The sequence below is a fragment of the Rattus norvegicus genome, chromosome 8 (genome assembly GCF_036323735.1).
Source record: "Rattus norvegicus strain BN/NHsdMcwi chromosome 8, GRCr8, whole genome shotgun sequence".
Lineage (NCBI taxonomy): Eukaryota > Metazoa > Chordata > Mammalia > Rodentia > Muridae > Rattus > Rattus norvegicus.
Window position 1 is genome coordinate 106,364,604 of NC_086026.1, and position 10,787 is coordinate 106,375,390.

The 10,787-nt window shown below is 47.0% G+C and overlaps 1 long non-coding RNA gene across 1 annotated transcript; it reads left to right on the plus strand.

The window, feature by feature from the left end:
* The first annotated feature begins 6,328 nt into the window (after positions 1-6,328).
* LOC120094379 (uncharacterized) lies at positions 6,329-8,653 on the plus strand. The gene is made up of 4 exons (XR_005488718.2): positions 6,329-6,684; positions 7,164-7,222; positions 7,578-7,891; positions 8,306-8,653. It is a non-coding gene; the product is annotated as an uncharacterized LOC120094379 (long non-coding RNA).
* Positions 8,654-10,787: the final 2,134 nt, after the last annotated feature.

Genomic DNA, 10,787 nt, shown 5'->3' on the forward strand with positions numbered 1-10,787 from the left:
CCGGCAGCCAGCTCCTCCTGGCGGGAGTGCAGGCGGCGGTGGCGCGCACAGGCCGCCGGACTCAGGGTTCCGCAGCGCCCCCTGCCGGGCCCGCCGGGTCCCTGCCCGGCCCGACGCGCTCAGGGCGCCCTGGAGCTCCGCCCCGCAAGCGGCGGTGCGGGACCTGCGGGCTGCGGCGACCGGCACTCCGGGCCTTGGAAGCGGACACGGTCTCGGAGTGTCCAAACTGCCATCCGGACAGGCTCCGGGCGTGCCGTCCGGGTCGTGGAAAGCACGCGCACTCGGAGCGCACAAGGCCTGTGCTTCTCCCTACGCCGGACTTAGGACCTGGGAGGGTACCATGGCCCGGGACACGGCCCTAGACCCGTCCCAGCCTTGGCGTGGGTGCTGTGGGACTGCGTGCTTGACTCCGCGCCGCGGATCTAATCGCTGAAGTGCGTGCTCCGGTGCCGCGCGGACTCAAAACTGTCAAGATCCTAGCCACCGTGCCACCTCCACCCAAGCGCCTGTCCCGCGCTTCTCTTCCGGCGCGGGCCACATCCGGCCTGTGTACTCTAGACCTCGCTGTAGTTTCGTCCCTAAAGGCCTGTAGGCACCCTTGAGAGGCGCGGCTGAGTCTGGGGGCGTTCCTGCATGGCCCTAGGGCTGGCCGCCACCGAGGACCCGCGCAGGACTCATTCTGCAATGCTATGTTGTTTTATGTTTTATGGGTTTTTTTTGTTTTTGTTTTTGTTTTTTCAAATGCCATCAGAGAAGGATCTCACCAACCGCAATTGTGAGATTGTCTTTGTTGTCAGTTCCAGGACTACAGTGCTACCCTTGTGCTTCTCTCGACTGAACCTGAGCAAAATAGGTGCAATTAGCCACTATTTCCAATATGTGGACAGTCCTAGATTCAATGCTATCACAAGGGTGAAAGGTTCCGGGGCAGCACATCACTTGATGTTCCCCTAACTCGTTCGATAATAACTAAATCAAAACACCTAATAACTTACACATATTTATATTTACCTCCAACTTTCCCCCCCCCCCCTCAAATCAGCTAGATTCTACTTCCTTGGTCTGAATTCCATTTACACCCCGTGGTACAGCCATCTGGGTGGGATGCCTTCTCTGTCCAATGCCTTGATGGCCAGCTGGCACTTACCTGAGGACACTAGCTACTAGCCAATTCTATCCCTCTCACCGTGCTACCCAGACTCAACATTGCCTTCAGCCTGCTTCTGCCTTGAGTGCTATTGACACCTTTTCTCCAAGACATGAGTACAACATCTCACTCCCCCTTAAATTCCTACTTGGGCTGGCCCTCAAGGACCTCCACAGTCCAGGCATCCTACCCAACATGATCTCCTCCTTCCCTCCACAGATTCTGACAGTTCTAATTCCAAATTCCACTCCTTCACAAGTCACACAGGCCACAGATGCCAGACAACTCTATCCACACTAGCCCAAAGCAAAAAGTAAATAAATAAATAAATAAAAATAAAAATAAATCAGAAAAAAAAGTGTAGGCCATGTCAGCTTCAGGCCTGGAACTTTGACCCCAGACACTTTTTGCTTTCTCTCAAGTCTACCACCCTTTCAGGACCACAGGAGTCTCCAGCAGACCCAGGCTCACAACTCTTCCTCCAACACAAAACCAGCCTCTCTCTCTCTGCAAACTACCCAGGCCTGGTTTTGTTCTTCTGGATTGAGCCCATGTTAGTTCTGTGTCATGACTTCTGTAACCCATAGGGGTCCGATCCCTTTCTTGGCTATGTACTCATCCTTCACGTGGGATATGTGGACAGTCTTAGATTCAATACGATCACAAGAGAATGAAAGGTAACTCAGGCACCATTTCTCTACAAAGATCTGCCACGCTTCCTGTTGACTGGGGCATTCTCCTGGAAGTGCACACACTGGACGTGGGAACAGGCATCTCTGATTATGTCTTCCTCCACAGAGCTCTTAGGGGTTCTATCTTTGCACCCTCCTGCAATCTAGGTTAACACTTGATACCACGATCATCCCGGCATCACTTCCAGCATCTCCAGCCTCTTTCCCTCCTCCTCTATTCCCTGAAGACTTCGACATCCTTTCCACTCTGGAGAAAGCACCCTACCTCCTTTCCTGAGGACCTTTAAAGGGAAGAGTTTCCAGGGGAGGGAAAAGGAGAGGTCCCTACAGAGAAGCACGTCAAGCCTTCCTCTGCAGTGATGAAATGGGCGTCTGCCTGAGGCGGCTGGAGCCACTTGGCTAACAGCTGGGGAGGTAGTGCCAAAGAGTGTAGCTCCCAGACATCCTCAAGCAGGAAGGACGAGCGAGCAGATTCCTCTCATGCTGGACACCAGCGTTAATACTGGTTATCCAAATACATGCTCCAAATATCCCTTACTATCCTCCAAGTGAAATAAAAATTCTGTTTCTCTGGCCCTGGCAACCAAGAGAGTCCTGACCAGGACAAGCCCCAACCCAGCACAGTGTCACGAACTTCTGCAAAACAGCGCCTGTCACCATCATTACTCATCTGCTAGAGCAGCAAACTATGCCCCTGGGTGGCCATAAACCAGAGAACTAGCAAGGTACCAGCGACTCCCACCCTCCCTCCGCAGCTCCTTCTTGCCTGCTCCTTTGTCCTTCCTACACTCAGATTCCAGCCTCCAGAAAAACACCCAACATCAATTGAAAGCTTCTAAAAACACTGGGTGGGTGGCTCCAAGTCATAAATACTCTGCTAGGTAGCACACTTTGCCACTTTGCCCCAGCATCCCTACTTGGATTGGAGCAGCCATCAGCGAATGAACATCTCTTTGAGTCAATCTCCACTCTGGAGCAAAAGGCCTGCGAATATTTGCACAGCCTCCTTTGTCTGTGGACTTACAAAAACTGCTCTCCGGCCCTCCCTTCTTACAGGGGCACTGCCACAGTGTGCCTAGTCTGAGTTAACAAACGGCCATGCCAGCGTGTCTTCCTAGGGAGAAGACCAGGTTGTTTTATTTGAACCAGTTTCTACATTGCAAAGACCTGGATTGCCCACAGTTCTGCCTTATAGCCAAATCTATTAACCCCACAAAACATTTCTGCGCTGCCCACCAAAACGTTCAGACGGGCAATATTATTTCAAAAGTCCTCTTCCCTGTGGGTTTGGTTTCTCCCGTTATAACTAGAATGTTCATTCGCTACGGGAATGTGGAGAAATACTAAGTGCTCAAAAATTTAAAAATTAAGATAAAAAAATATTCAGGATAGATTCATATGTCGATTCATATGGCGGAGAACAGCAGACTGACTGATGTGTTTATAGCAAATGGAAATTGTCCTGTCTACCCCAACATCTGTAACCCCAGCACCTTGGAGGGATAAATATCAAAAGGTTAAAGGTCTGTCCTTAGGTGGCTGCACAACTGCCCTTCCTAATACAGGCTCATGTTTTAGAAAGGCAGAAGCCTGCCCAGCTCCAGGGTGGTCTGTACTCATTTGCGCATGCATGATTCCTTCTCCTTACTACCAGCTGTGGCCCCTCCCCCACCCCCAACAGGCTTATTATAAAAGCCCCTTCCCACTCCTGGGAGCAACGAGGGAGGGCGAACTCATTTCCCCCATCTATCTGGGGGAAATTTAATTATAAAGTCAAATCTGGAAGAACAGAACACAAAATAACCACATTAAATAAAAAAACAGAAGAGGGCTCTGAACCTGACTGTAAGCCAGAAGAAGAAGAAAAAAATCACAAAAATATTAGAGTAATTCAATGAATCATAGCTCTGAATATTCTCTTTTTGTCCTCTAAACTCTCAGCCCAACTGAAAGACGTTGCTGAGGACAAATGAAGCAAGCATTAGATGAACTCACACAGATTACATTTAGAAATCACAGAAAGACAAGCGCTGTGGCAAGCCGAGTATCTAAAACCATGCCTAGAGCGTAGCAAGCCCTTTAGAAAAGCCAGATCAATGGGCGGATGAACCGAGTCCGACCTTCTCATGTTGCAGTAAGAAGCAGTGCGGAAAGGAGACAGGGAGATTAAGGGCCCAGCAGAGATTTCTGAAGTTCACACTGATATGAGTTAAAGCAACTGGGGTTCAGGGTCCATGAGAAGACAGACCACAGACCTCCCAGACAGACCACAGACCTCCCTTAGGGCCCAAAGTAGCAAGATGGAAGCTAAAAGAGTTAAAGATTGAGAGTCATTGCCAATTCATGCAGAAGTCTATGGCCAAAGGAGAGCTGGGGCCAAGAATTATCAACTTGTCCCAAAGTCACCCACAAAGTAAGACAGTGAGGGCTAGAATCCAGGTCCTCCGGACACTTCAGGGCCCTTTCACTGAACCCAGGCTTGTAGAGTGAAAAAAAACAAGACAAGACATCCCAGCAGCTCTACATAGGAACTGAACAGATTTGATTTGAAACTGTTCAAAAAACTGCATACAAAGCCACTGTGTGTCCAGGTCATTATATGCTTGGGCACTGGCCGAGTCAGGCTCCGAGATCCTTTGACTCCAGCCTTCTCTGTTGATGAATAGACCAGAAGGTGCAATTGTTTCAGTGATTCAGCTGGAGGCACAGAACACCACAGCCTCTCATGTCCAGAGCTGCAGCAGTGCTCCCAGTCTGAGGAACAGCACCCTTATTACCTTCCTTGGTCTGTATGCTAGAAACATGCTATGAAGTATTGTCACAAAGGAACCATGTGCTGAGGTTTGGTCCCCAGTTAGTAGTGGTATTGGTGATTAGATTATGAGGGTCTAACCGTATCAATGAATAACTCACTAAAGAGCCCATAATCGAATGGGCTATAAGGAGATTGGACCTAGATAAATGACATGTGTCCTTGAAGTGTGACTCTGAAAGATAGATCTTTTTCTTCAGACTGTTCATGCTCTCTTTGCTTCCTGGCCTCCATGAGTTGACCAACTTGGTTCTGCCACATGTCCTTCTTGGCTTCTGTTTCTTCATGGCCCAGAAACAATGACCAGCCAACCATGGGCTGAAGCCTCTGAACCTGTGAGCGTAAATCACTTTACCCTTTGAGTTTTTTTTTCCTTTTAATTACATTTCCCCAGGAAGAGTGTTGTACAAAAAGAGCTTAATGAATGATTCTGGTAGCATCAATGTCATTAGAAAAGTAATGTCCCTTTATGTCCCCCTACCAAAGGTAATTAACCCAACAAGGGTCCATATTTTCTAAGCCCCTTCCCTTTTTGTGACTGGACTCTTTGTCCAACCCCTAGAGATTCCTTAGTACTACTGGCCAATCATGTGCCTTGGTAAGCTGTGCTCTCGCAAATGGCAGTCACCATCAGCGCTAGGATTAAAGAATAGAGGCCATCTAGGCCATGGGTGCTTGCTAACTCACTTTGGGCTCTAGTGTACCCTTTTCGCAAAAGAAATTGCCATGCTTGAGGTACTTTTACCTGTGTGTTCTTTTGTGCCACACCAAAATTATTTTTCCAATATTCTTTCAATATGAGGGCTTGTCCTGGATTTCAAATTCCTCTTTGGAAAGTGTTCGTCGGATCCCTTCCTTTGGTGACTTGTCCCATGCCATGCTGTAGTGGTTCTTAGGTGAAATATATTTTTTTGTTTACATCAGTAACAACCCCAGGATTTAAAGTTTCTTTACAACAAGGGACCCAAGAAAATACCAAGGAGACCAGGTAACTCTTGTGCACAAGGCCAAGAGCAGCAAGGTCCTCTTTGGTTGTCTAGGTATTCTGGAGGTTGGATGAGAGTTCATGAGACATGACATTCATACAAAGCAGATGTAGAGTCCTGATCCATAGCTCGGTCAGTGTCTCTGGTGATTTCTGATGATAAGCCTGCTGATAAGAAGCACTTAACACAAACACCACCCTACAAAGGAATCAATGAGAGATTGACTGAGCATTGGAAGTCAGAGTGAGAAAACCTTTCATCATGGGGAATGAGGCTCTCTGGTTGGTTAGTGTTCATGAAACCCAGATGAGAAACAATTTATCAAAAAGGCAAAGCAGATTTTTTTTCCGAAGGGGAAAATCAATTCCTCTGGCTGGCCCAGAGGTTCCCCCGCCCTGTTGACTATACCTCTCCTGTTATTTTTTTTTTTTTTTTGGTTATTTTTTTTTTTTTTTCGGAGCTGGGGACCGAACCCAGGGCCTTGCGCTTCCTAGGCAAGCGCTCTACCACTGAGCTAAATCCCCAACCCCTCTCCTGTTATTAAGGAGAGATTGAATGATGTGGAAGAGACCTCCAAGACCCAAGTTCACAACCTAACTACGTCAACGTCACTCTCTGGACATGGATTCTGTCTTCCTGCCCTCTCCCGACTGATCCCTTAGAGAACCTGGGACACTTTGAATCAGGTTTAGAGGAAGAGAGAACAAACACATTTTTTGGTATGGTTAAGTCCTATACTTTGGTAGACATTATGGTGCCCAGGCAGATGCCTTTCTAATTACACAAAAGCATTACACAAGATGTGGTTTGAATATACTTGGCCCGTGAGAAGTGGCACTATTAGGAGGTGTGGCCTTGTTGAAGGAAGTCTCACTGTGTAGGCGGGCTTTGAGGGCTACCAGTGCTCAAGCTCCACGCAGTACAGAAGAGAGTCACCTGGCTACCTCAGTTCAGGATGTAGAACTCTCATCTCCTTCTCTGGAACCATGTCTGTCTGCGGGCTACCATGCTCCTGCCATGATGATAATGGACTGAACCTCTGAAACTGTAAGCCAGCCCCAATTAAATGTTTACCTTTATAAGAGTTGCTATCATCATGGTGTCTCTTCATAGCAACGAACACCCTAACTAAGACACAAGGCTACCAATGTTTTAAGTCAGGGTTAACTATTTTTAACAGGTGGTTGTCTAAGGGTCTTAAGTCCCAGCCAGCATAGAAGACCAGAGATTTGTCTGATTTCAGCTCATGCCCTGTTTGGGTGGGACAAAATGACATCAAGGTCACTTCTCCGTTGTCTCAATATGTTCCCAGAGCAACAGCATCACCCACGGGTGCTGGGCACACCTTCATTCCTTTTGCTTCTTTCCTGCCTGTATGTATGAACAGAGGAGAAATTGGAACAGGGTCCAGATTACATTACTAGGCATTTACTATTTACAATTGGTGGTAAGACATATAGACTCCCTATTTTGAGGTTGAAACCATGGAATTCCTTCCTCTGTTTATTTGCTTTGTTCTTTTTCAGGCCAAAATACCCAAGCCACGTGGACAATCTCCCCCTGTAACTATGCTAACCCAACTCAGGTGATTGTTTTAAAGAAAAGGGAGGGCTGGAGTGATGGCTCAGCGGTTAAGAGCACTGACTGCTCTTCCCAAGGTCCTAAGTTCAATTCCCACCAACCACATGGTGGCTCACAACCATCTGTAATGGGATCTGATGACCTCTTCTGGTGTGTCTGAAGACAGCTACAGTGTACTCATACATGAAATAAATGAATAAATATTTAAAAAAAAAAAGAAAAGGGAGTAAGCGTCCATATTTAATCTGTGAGCTGGGTGGATCCCACAGGGACTGGTTCCCTGGTAGGGGGTGGGCTCGTTTTACCATGGACCCACCCTGGCCACAATCAAAAAGTAACTATGTCACCATCTTGACTAGTGACCTCAGCAAGGTGGAGACAGCCGCCCTGTGACTTGGCTGCCATCCTGAGCGACGTCATCAAGATGGCATAAACTATACCATCTGACCTTGGCTAGTAACATCATCCAGATGAGGAAGACCAAATGACTTCACCATCCATAAAGCTTTCTGCCACGGCTGAGCCCTCAGACTCCATCCCTAGAATTTCCTGTGCCATGTCCCTGCCCTCTTCTCCATTTTTTTTTCCTCTTTGGTTTTTACCTTCTTGGATGCCTAACGGAATCCTGGAAATGGGAGAAGAGAAGATTCCATCATGGACACTCACTGCCAAGGTCAGTGCGTTTTTACATCCGACTCAGACTAGGGAGGCAGTACTAGATCTCCATAGTGGGTTGTTAGGGTTGGGTTTTGACGCATTTTTTTTTTGCATGATACATTTGCTAGTTTTCAGAGGGGACTTAAAGGTTTCCCCAGCTGTGTGCCATCTCAGCACTAAGCAGCTTCAATACGGAGCAGACTAGGAGGGCTAGACTTGGGAAGCACCTATAAATTTGCAGCAGCCCAGGGAGAACCATGGGAAAGCACAGATCCCAACTGGCACCAAAGGATGATGGTCAGACACTACAAGCTGCAGCCAGAGGGCGGCTCCCACAGCTGGAGGCAAAGAGGATTCAGCCTGCTGCATGGGGGTCTGGAGAGAGGACGGACTGTGGTGGGTATTAACGCCTTCTCTCTCTGCCTGCCAGCTCCATGCTATGCTTTCTCTGACAGAGATAGAGTCTTTTCCTTCGTGGGACTCCTTTGCTCCACGTTTATTATCCACTTCTCCACATCCAGCCCTGGGCCCCTCGCTTCTGTTTCAACTTTCCACTTACAGTGACAGGTGACAGAGGAAGAACAAGTGGATGCCACCCCTTTCCAAGAACTTCGGCATCACAGTTTTATCGGAGCCTCCTTAGCCAAGTCAGTGGGAGACTGCAAACAGCAACTTGATGTTTAATTGTGTGTTTCTGCTTTTCTCAGTCTGCTACTTGCCAAAAGCACTTCGTTCCCCGGATTGTGCAAAGCACAAATAAAGAGTTTTGACTGCCCTATGTTTTAAGGTGGCATTGCACTCTCTGAGCCTCTAAGCCAGTGGTTCTCAGCCGTCCTAATGCTGCAACCCTTTAATACAGTTCCTCATGTTGTGGTGACCCCCGACCGTAAATGATATTAACACATCTAAGGTCAAATTTCAACACATTGCTGTCCAAACCCTGCTTAACTGTCTGCCAAAGCAGTGCTCATTTCAAAGTGGTTGGATTTTGCCCCGGCTCTAAGTATCTTACAATTAATTAAAAGTACCAGGCTAGTGTAGTAAACCTTCTGGGGGGTCAGCAGCAATGTTTGGAGGCCTACACTGATGTGGTTGGAGGGATAGAAAGGGGAGAATATGTTGCCTTGTCTTCTGAGGTCAACTAGGCCCCTGGGGAGGGTGGAGCATCGTTAAAATGTCCTGTAGGTGTTCAAGAAGCCCACAAAGACCCCAGCTCAAACCAAGTCTTTAAAGAGGAGGGTCAACACAGAGGAAATCTTTCTCCTGTGCCTTCAAGTGAAGCCACAGCCATGCAAAGACTTTAACTCCTCCTCACACTGATACAGGGACTGATTAAAAGAAGGGTGGAAGGGTCGGGGATTTAGGCCTAGCAAACGCAAGGCCCTGGGTTCGGTCCCCAGCTTCGGAAAAAAGAAAAAAAAAAAAAAGAAGAAGAAGAAGAAGAAGGGTGGAGGGCCCAAGGTTCCTCTCAAGCCCAGGGCGAGTTCTCAGTACCAGGTCCTTATCTGACAGTTAAAGAAGGGGAAGTGATTAATGTTGGCCACCTCTGTGGTGACAACACCCAGCAGGAAAGACTAAACAGCCACTACAATGATGAGTGCATTTCCTCCACACCCTGAAAGATGGCACTCACACACTAGGTTTAGGTCTATAGGGGACGTTGTCTAAACAACTATTTCTCACTAAGGATTTTCTTCTTGATAGGAAAAATGCTGCCCTGGTGTGAGTCCAGACCTCAGCTCCCTGCAGCCAGGAGAGATGGCTCACTGCTGCTTGACCTAAGAAGTAGGTGAGAGCTCAGGTTCCTTTCTCTGTCTCTCTGGAAGCCATTTGGGAGGAACTCATGCTGATCCAGCCTCTCCAAAGCTACTGAAGGGCCTCAGCGCAGACCCTGGGCCCATCACTCTGGAGAGCAGCCCTGGAGGCCAAAGGGGAGTGAACAGGGATGGATTAAAAGCTGGATGCTTTTGTGAGCCCAATAAGAGATTCTAATGGACTTGGCAATTTCCCTAATATTACCGGATAATAAAGGAATAAACCTAGAAATGGATAGTAAAAGAACTCATAGAACTATATAAATATACGGACCAAAGGGGACTATCAATGCATTTAAAAGTTGTAATTATTACTATCGTTGTTGTTATTATTATTGTTGTTATTAGTGTATGTGTGTGTGTGTGTGTGTGTGTGTGTGTGTGTGTGTGTGTGTGTAGGTCAGAGGACAACTGTGTGAAGTTAATTCTTTCTGTCCACATTTTTGTGGGTTTAGAGGGTTTGAACTTGGGTCATAAGAACTGCTCTGCAAGCATTTTACCAACTGAGCTATCTTGGTGGCCTGATATTGTTTTATTTTTTTTTTCCTTTTTCTTTTTTTTGGAGCTGGGGACCGAACCCAGGGCCTTGCGCTTCCTAGGCAAGCGCTCTACCACTGAGCTAAATCCCCAACCCCCTGATATTGTTTTAAACGTTCAATGGGTTATTGAAGAAATGGATAGCAATTTTTTTAATGCTAGAATAAAAGGAAAAGAAAAATGAACATAGCAAAAAATCTGGGAAATTCAGCAAAGAAAAGAAGAAAGTTCAGAGCTATTAGGGGTTTGAGTTGAAAAAAAATCAAAGTGTGGGAGTCAGTGGGTAAAAGCACTTATTATAAGTCTGGATGACCTGAATTTGATCCCTTGAACCCATGTGAAGATGGAAAGAGAGAATCAACTCACACACATTATCATCTTCTGGTTCCAAGTGTGGTGACCAGCCTGCATGTCTGTGTGCATACACACACTTAATAAATAGATGTAAAAACACTTATATGCCAAGAAATCTGAAGATCTGGACCAAAGGGATATTCTTATAGACACATAGGACCTATCAAAATTAAACCAAGAAATATAAAACCTCAACTAGATAGTAAT